Consider the following 8,892-nt stretch of genomic DNA (forward strand, 5'->3'; position numbering starts at 1 on the left):
AAAGTTGGTCCCCTACCTCATTCTTTACAACAAAATTAATTCAGATAGATGTGGTCACAGAAGTGCTAGAAGAATATGCGGGGGATTTAAAAATAATCTTGAGGTGTGGAAGACTTTTATAGGTATGACTCACAACCCAGAAGACATAAAAGATTGTTAAATTTAATTAGATAAAACATTTAATTAGATGAGACATTTAAAAATTACATTTAGAAATCATAAACTAAATCCAAAGAATAACTAGGGAGCGGCCGCAGTGGCTTCTATCTGTAATCCCACGAGGCAGGTGATCACCTGAGGTCGGGAGTTTGAGACCAGCCTGGCCAACATGGTGAAACCCTGTCTCTACTAAAAATACAAAAATTAGCTGGGTGTGGACACCAGTCTGGGCAACATATGGAGATTCCCCCACCTCTACACAAAAATAAAAAAAAAAAAAAAAACTGGGTGTGGTGGTACATGCTGATATTCCCAGCTACCAGAGGCTGAGACAGGAGAATCACTTGTACCCAGGAGAAGGAGGTTGCAGTGAGCTGAGATCATGTCCTTGCACTCCAGCCTGGCCACAGCAAGACTCTATCTCAAAAAAAAAAAAAATCAAACCCTGACAGCCATCATTTTTTAGTGTTGTATGCCACATCTATCTGAGGTCCCTTGACCAATAATGAATTCTCATGATTAGTTTATGAAAGATGTAATGTCAAAAATAAAAATAAGCTAATGTTTTAGGAGCACTTATCATTCATTTGTTCACTCCCTGAAAACTGTGTATTTTTTTCTTTTTTCTTTGAGATAGAGTCTTGCTCTGTTGCCCAGGCTGGAGTGCAGTGGCGCGATCTCAGCTCACTGCAAGCTCCACCTCCTGGGTTCTTGCCATTCTCCTGCCTCAGCCTCCGGAGTAGCTGGGACTACAGGCGCCCACCACCACACCCGGCTAATTTTTTTGTATTTTTAGTAGAGATGGGGTTTCACTGTCTTAGCCAGGATGGTCTCGATCTCCTGACCTCATGATCTGCCTGCCTTAGCCTCCCAAAGTGCTGGGATTACAGGTGTGAGCCACCGTGCCCAGCGCGAAAACAATGTATTTCACACCTATCACCTGCCCAGCTGTCTTGTAGGCAACAGACATGCAACAGTAAACAAGCCAGACACAAAAATGACACTCCTCCTAGTAGGAAGGCAGACAACTAGAAAAAAATAAGGGAAACAGAGAATGTCACCTTCCCCAAAGGGTAGGGGGAAAGTGAGGCAGAGAAAGATGGGGAGTGTTGAGGTGTGGTTGGCATATTTTACAGACTTGATAGCATTGACACAATGAAATGAAACCCCCATGAGAAAAGAATCATGATGACCGGCCTCGGTGGCTCAGTCGTATAATCCCAGCACTTTGGGAGGCCAAAGCAGGAGGATGGCTTGAGCCCAGGAGTTTGAGACCAGCCTAGACATAGTGAGACCCCTGTCTGTAGAAAAAAATTTTTTAAAAATTGGCCAGCTGTGGTGGCGCATGCCTGTGGTCCCAGCAACTCAGGAGGCTGAGGTGGGAGGATCACTTGAGCCTGGAAGGTTGAGGCTGCAGGGAACCATGATAGTGCCATTGCATTCCAGACTGGGCAACAGAGTGAAACTCTATCTCAAAGAAAAAAAGACGTCAGGCACGGTGGCTCACACCTGTAATCCCAACACTTTTTGGAGGCTGAGGTGGGCAGATAGCTTGAGCTTAGGAGTTTGAGACCAACCTGGCCAACATGGTGAAACCCCATCTCTATTAAAAATACAAAAATTAGCCGGGCATGGTGGTGCACGCCTGTAATCCCAGCTACTCAGGAGGCCAAGGCAGGAGAATTGCCTGAACCTGGGAGGTGGAGATTGCAGTGAGCCAAGATTGTGCCACTGCACTCCAGTCTGGGCAACAGAGCATGACTCCCTCTCAAAAGAAAGAAAAGAAAGAAAAAAGCAACGCAAAGCAAAGAAAAGAAAAGAAGGAAGGAAGCAAGCAGGCACCATGAGTGACCACCTTGATTCAAAGAGGAAACTGGGGCACGGAGATATCACTAGCCTGAGGTCTGACCAAGAGGCAGGCTGGAAGTGCAACCCCAGAGCTCCTTCTAGGGGTGGCCCTGACTTTGGAGTTGGGGACCTAACAGAACCCTTTATTCTCCCCCTCGTAGCGGTGGAAGATGCAGAAGGTTAATGGCCAGAAGATGAATGACTGAGGCCTGGGGTCTCTAAGAGAGGAAATGGCTCAACTCAGGGAAGGTCAGTAGCGGGGGCCTCCTCTTCCCATAGCTGAGGGCCTGATAAAGTTGGGGGTGTGTGGTTCGAGAGAGGGGACCTTACAGCTGGGGACTTGGAAGGACTAGGGGGTGTTCCAGCAGCCGATGAGCCTCACCCGGGGCTGGAGGCGTTGAATGGGGTGAAGTCTGAAAGGGGTTAAGGGGCAGCGGCAGTGGTGGGGTTAATGGGGGCGGGCCTGGCCGGGGCGGGGCCTCGGCTGACGGCTCAGGCCCGGGGGCCGGGAGGAGTAGCCGCTGTTCTGCCCCGCGGGGGCATCCGCTGGGTCCCCGCGCCGTCGTTCAGACCGGAGACCCGGACGCAGCCGAGAGAGGTGCCACCGCCCGCCCCGTCCAGTCGCCGCGCGCAGGTAAGTGCCGGGCCCTCCCCGGCCCCCGCGATGCTGCGAGGTCTCACTAGGTTGCCCTGTTCGCGGCGGGACCGCTCCTCCCCGCCCCTTCGGGGGCTGCCTCAGTCTCCCGCGCCGTCTCGGTGCCCGCCCCCTCTGTTGCTCTCCCTGGCTCTGCGTCTGTCTCCAACTCCTGCCTGATGTCTCTGTGTCTGTGGTCCCTCCGCCTCTGGACGTGTCTTTCTTTCTGTGTCTCTGGATGTCTCTGTCAGTTTCTTGATCTCTGCCTCTCGGGTCTCCGTCTGTCTGTCTGTCTCTGTCTCTCTGTTTCTGGGTCCCACCTCCCTCTGCCCCTGCCTCTGCCTCTCCCCCATCTGTTGTGGGACCTCTGTGGATGTCTCTGCCTCTATCTCCATCTCTCCCTGTCTCTGTGTATCTCTTTGCTCTCTCCCTTCATGTCTCTCCGTCTCTCTCTATTGCCCTGTCTCTGTCTCTCCCTCTCTTATAACCCTGTTTTAGCACCTTCTGCTCTGTCTTCTCTCCTTCCAAATCCTCCGCATCCCGGAACTTTCCTCTGGACTGGGAAGCTGCTTGGGAGTGGGGTAGAGGGCAGGAGGCTTGTGACCTGGGGCAGGAGGACTCTAAGTGACACCATGACCCCAGCGCCCTCTTCCCGGAGCCACCCCACTGCCCCTGAAGTCGCACCCACCCGCCCGCCAATTTCAGGAATTCCTGGCTGAGGGGTGAACTTCCTCCCCTACTTCCTCTCTTCCAGGATTTGGCTGGGTCACCGTTAACTCTTTCCAGCTTCCGCCTCACTCTCCCCCCTGGAACTGGACAACCCCTCCTCCCAAACTAGGCTGAGGAACAACTCTAGAATGTCTGGGAGGCATCGGCTGTGGGATGTGTGTGTGCGCACTCGGGCTGGATGTGCATTGGGGAATTTGTTTGGGGTAGAAGTGGAGAAGACGGGGCCACACTCCCCAGTGCCCCCTCCAGAGCCCATCACCAGCCCCCCTCCTCCTGAACCCACCAAGGGGGCACCCGCCCCTAGATCTGTCTCTGTAGATGAACTTGACTTCAGGTTTGGGGTGAGGATGAGGAGGTTTTCTTTTCTGGGGGAACCCCAGCTGAAGAGGATGAGAGACCCATGGGGGCCCCTGGAACCCTGGGAATCATATAATCAAGAACCTTGAACATGAACATCTTTTAATGGAAGGGCCCAGATGGAAGAAGGACCGGAGGGGAGGCCTGGAAATTCCAGATCCCAATCCCAATCAAAGGTCCTGGGGATACTGGAGTCCTTCAATCCAAAAAGAGGAGTGTTGAAATCTTGGCACATTTCAGTGATGGCAGCTGAGAGTTGGAAAGGGTTTGCAGAGCCACCTAGGCCAACTCCCCCTGCCCTCATTTTATAGATGGAGAAACTGAGGCCCAAGAGCAGAAGTCCCCACAGTGAGTCAGTGCCAGGCTGGAGGGTTGGGACCCCAGTTTTCAACCAAAGCCCAAATCCGGAGAGCTGGCTGCTGCTTCTACCACTAAGCTGGATTAATTTGGGGAAAGAGGTCTTCTCAATGAGGAGGGAGAGATGCCAGGGTGAGTAGAAATGGCTGGAATCCAGAAGGGAGGGTTTTAGAAGCAGAGGAGAGAAAATATTTCTAAAACCATGGTGGTGGGGAGGGAGAGGGGCAAGAGTTGGTTTGGGTGGAAGGGGTGGAGTTTCGGGAAGAGAAGGAGGGAGGTGGAGGGGAACTGGGATTAACTCCAGCTTCAGTCTCCTGACCCTCCGCCTGGAGCCCACCGTTCCCTCGGGGACAGGGCCTATAATTTGGTTTGTGTCTAGACAAATAATAACTCAGCTGGTGTGAGCGGGGAGGGCTGAGGCCAGGCCCACTAGGGAAAGGGTAGAGAGGCGGCCTGGATATCTCATGTCACCCCCAGGTGGTGAGAATTTAGGAGCCAGGTGGAGGTGGTGACTAACATGCCCCTCTCTTCCCTCTGTGAATCCATAGTTTCTTAGAATTCTGCACAATCTTAGAAATCAGGCTGCTGGAATGTTCAAAAGCAGGTGAGAGAAGGGGGTAAAGAAACGGAAGTGGGGCTCACCGTATTTAGTGTACGTTCCCATTTCTGTAAAAGAGAAAAGGGAAATACGTATTCCTGTTTGCTGGGGAAAGATAAAAATCACTGACGGTTTAATAATAGATTATGAAAGTCATAGAATGCTTAAAAAAATCATAATGTGTTCTAACAATAGAACTTTCGAATCTTGGAATGTGACACTCCTAGAATATTGGAAACTTAGGGTAGGTACTTACAAAGCCACGATGTAATAAATAGAATGAAAGAAGAGTAACGCTCTAGAATGTTATAATAGAACATTCAACTGCGAAGTGAACTAAGGATAGAACCTGAAGATTGCAGAACCGTAGGGACCTAGAACGTCAGAGAGACAGTCTAAGGACTGGTGTCCCTAATGGGCAGTGTGGGCGTGGGGGACACAGAGACCCCCTCGGTTGAAACGGGGATACTGAGGTGCAGTGGGGCGGTTAGGGTGGCCCGATTGCTCCCTGGTTTCTGCCGGCCGCCAGGGCACCAGGTGGGGAGCGAGGACCGGTGATCACATTTCGTCCCTAATGAGCAGACCGGAGCTGGCTGGTCCCCTGGGGCTGCTGGGGGAAGGCGGGGGAGCAGGAGCCCACAGAGGAGGAAAAGGGGGAGGTGAGATAGCCTGGTGGCATCGGGGACAAGGCCGGTGAGTGAGCTGGGGGGTGCCGGGGGCTGTAGCACTTCTCCCTCTTGTCCTGGAAATCCTCCAAGTTTTTCAGCTTTGCTGGGTTTTGGGGTGGCTGGCAGGATGCAGCAGCCGAGGCTGCTAAAGTGGGGCAGGGGCCTGGGTCTTCCTAGTCTTTCCTGTCCCACTATCGCTCCACTCTTGGGTGTATTTCTCTTCCCCCCAACCCTCTGGAAGGGGCCAGCAGGGATCCAAGAAGTGGGGGCCTGTGGGACAGACAAGGGGAGCTTCTTGTGGACTGTGGGATTTGGGGGTTCACTCCCTCAACAGAGCCTAAGTAAGGGGCAGAACTTAGAACCAGAGAGCGTCCTGGAAGGGGAACGGGATTATGGGGAGCAGGTGATGGAAGGTCGCTTGCTTTCTTTGTGGGGAGAAGGTCATACCTTCCAGTAGGTTCTCAGAGGGGCCAGAGATGCTCGGAAAGACTTGAGAAAAATTACAGAAGTTCAGAGAGTGAAGAGAAAAACCTCAGGGGAAGGGAAGCTGTTTAGTTAAGAGCGACAGGAGGTTTGCCCAGTCTTGAGACATCAAGTGACTTAGACAACTGCCTTGCTACTGCGGGCCTCGGTTTCCCCATCTGTACCAGGAAGGGGTCAAAAATAGCCTCACACCCCCAGCTGTCACATATACGTCGGCTGCGCTGTGGCATTCTAAGAGTCTGACGTTCCATGCTAACTTTTGGGGTTTCCACGTTGGGCAGATCTCACGTGGGGAAGAAGAGAGGGCTGTCTGGGCACCCCTCCCCCCATGTCCACCATCCCCAAGATGCCAGCAGGTTGGGGAGGAGGGGTGGGAGGAAGGAGTGGTGAGAGCTAGACCGGTTCCCCCTCGAGGAAATTAGCAATGGGAAGTGTATTTCCTCCGCTGGCTGGCGGAAATGTTTCCTGCCCGGGTCCCCCAGTTAGGTCAGCAGAGCCCTGAGGGTCGACAGAAAGTAGGGCAAAGGAGACTTCTAGCCCTTGGTGGGTGTCTCCTGCCATGAAGAACTGGTTCATTTCTTGTCTCAAACCCCTAGTCCCGGTGGAATAATAATTGTTCAAATCCTGCACGTTATGGAGCTGATATCGCATTCTTGCAAGGACGTTCCAGTCTGTGATGTGATGAGTATAAAGGCTGTGCCCCCTTTTACAGAAGGGGAAACTGAGGCTCCTAGAGACGTAATTCTCTAAATGTCACAGGAGGAAGGGAGAGACTAGGGGCAGAGAGATGAGGAGAGCGAGGGCAGAGGAGAGGGGAGGGAGATATTTTGAGTGACTTGGTCTGGGTGGGAGGTTTCTAATGGAAGGGAGGGACTGGATCGCACTGTTCCAGCCCAGAGTACGCCCCCACCCATTCCGTCTCCACAGGACCCACAAGCTTCTGCCCAGGAGTCTGAGGCGAGGGAGGCAGCTCGGCCGCTGAGGACCCCACGGGGGGCAGGACTTACTGAGCAGGACTCAGCCCTGACCTTTCAAAGTCAATTAAGAAGCGGATAGATCCTGCCCTTTCTAGCTCTCCCCTGTCCACCTCTTCCCCTGGGAACTGACTCCTCCACCTCCCTTCCCCCTCCTCCCCATGCCCTTGTTTGAGCCTGGGGTGGGGTGGGGCAGCCTCATGGGCAGAGAATATGTTTTTACTCCATGCCTCTGGCCTCTACAAAGCTTCTGGAATGGTTTCTGCCATTGGCAAATGGCTCCGTGCTCCCTGACCATGACCTTGGTAATTTATTGAGCACCTACTGTATGCTGGGCCTGTCCTGGGTGCTAGGGATACAGCAGTCAACAAGACACACAGAGTCTCTGCCCTCCTGGAATACATATTCTAGACAGTCAGACACAAACAAGACACAAGGTGATGTGAGGAGAGGGTCCTGGGGCAGGGGAGATTCAGGGACTGAGTGGAGAGGCACTCCCAAGGAAGTGAAGGAGGGAACGGAGCTACTCAGGCTATCTGAAGGAAGAGGAGTGGCTCACATCTATAATCCTAGCACTTTGAGAGGCCAAGGTGGGTGGATCACTTGAGGCCAGGAGTTCGAGACCAGCCTGGCTAACATGGTAAAACCCCATCTCTACTAAAAACACAAAAATTAGCTGGGCATGGTGGTGCACACCTGTAATCCCAGCTACTCGAGAGGCCAAGGCAGGAGAATCACTTGAACTCAGGTGGCAGAGGTTGCAGTGAGCCGAGATTGTGCCACTGCGCTCCAGCCTGGGCAACAGAGGAAGACTCTGTTTCCAAAAAAAAAAGCATTCCAGATGGAGAGTATGGTAAATGTGCAAAGGTTTGAGGCTGGAAAGAAGGTCAGTGGCCTTGAGCCTGCTGAGGCAGGAAGGAGAGGTGGGTGAGATGGCTAGGCTGCCCCAGCAGGTCAGACAGAGCCTTGTGACTCCAGATGAGGAGTCTAGATTTTACCCCAAGTCCATTTAGAAGCCACTGGAGGGTTTCAAGCAGGGAAGTGACAAGAACTAGGCCAGGTGCGGTGGCTCATGCCTGTAATCCCAGCAAGGCAGGAAGATCATTTGAGCCCAGGAGTTGTAGACTGGCTTGGGCAACATGGGGAAACCCCATCTCTACAAAAAATAGAAAAATTTGCCAGGTGTGGTGGCACACACCTGTAGTCCCAGCTATTTAGGAGCCTGAGGTAGGAGGACCGCTTGAGCCCATGAGGTCAAGACTGCAATGAGTGAAGATTGCAACACTGCATGACCGAGTGAGACCCTGTCTAAAAAAAAAAAAAAAAAAAAGAAAGAGCTGATTTTCATGTTAGAAAGATCTTGGCTGGGTGTGGTGGCTCACGCCTGTAATCCCAGCACTTTGGGAGGCCAACATGGGCAGATTACCTGAGTTGGGAGTTGGAGACCAGCCTGACCAACATGGAGAAACCCTGTCTGTACTAAAAATACAAAATTAGCTCAGCGTGGTGGCTCATGCCTGTAATCCAAGCTACTCTGGAGGAAGGGGCAGGAAAATCACTTGAACCCGGGAGGCAGAGGTTGCGGTGAGCCAAGATCAGGCCATTGCACTCCAGCTTGGGTGACAAGAGCGAAACTCCGTCTCAAAAAAAAAAAAAGAAAAGATCTTTCTGGCTGCCATATGGGAAGTGATTTGAAGGAAGTCAGAGTAGCAGCCCAGAAAAGCAATGGTAATGCTACTGCAATGATCCCAGCGAGCGATGGCGCTGACACTGATGCAGAGTGGACAGTGGCAGGTGTTTGAGAGAGACGCACACAGATTCAGGAAGCACTGGGGAGGTGGAGCCGAGAGGACTTTCCCATGGAAAGATGCTCTGGCATCTGGGAGGCTCCCGTGGACCTCCTTCCTTCCCCTCTGTGGGGCTCGGTTTCCTCATCTGTCAATAGACTTCACCTTAAACTCCACTTTAAAAATGTTTTGAGGCCGGGTGCGGTGGCTCACGCCTGTAATCCCAGTACTTTGGGACGCCAAGGCGGGTGGATCACGAGGTCAGGAGATCGAGACCATCCTGGCTAACAAGGTGAAA

General features: G+C 52.5%; 1 protein-coding gene across 2 annotated transcripts in view; it reads left to right on the top strand.

Annotated features, from left to right (window-relative positions):
- Positions 1-2,527: 2,527 nt before the first annotated feature.
- GPR4 (G protein-coupled receptor 4) overlaps positions 2,528-8,892 on the top strand; it is an 18,938-nt gene continuing 12,573 nt past the window's right edge. The window contains exon 1 of one of the 2 annotated variants that reach the window (XM_011962989.1): positions 2,528-2,641. The gene's annotated coding sequence lies outside the window, so the exon portion shown is untranslated. Of the gene's footprint in view, positions 2,642-4,990; positions 5,088-8,892 lie in introns of those variants that run through there. The other variant, XM_011962990.1, reaches the window with a different exon arrangement.

The sequence above is a fragment of the Colobus angolensis genome, unplaced genomic scaffold, assembly GCF_000951035.1.
Source record: "Colobus angolensis palliatus isolate OR3802 unplaced genomic scaffold, Cang.pa_1.0 Scaffold60, whole genome shotgun sequence".
Classification (NCBI taxonomy): Eukaryota; Metazoa; Chordata; class Mammalia; order Primates; family Cercopithecidae; genus Colobus; species Colobus angolensis.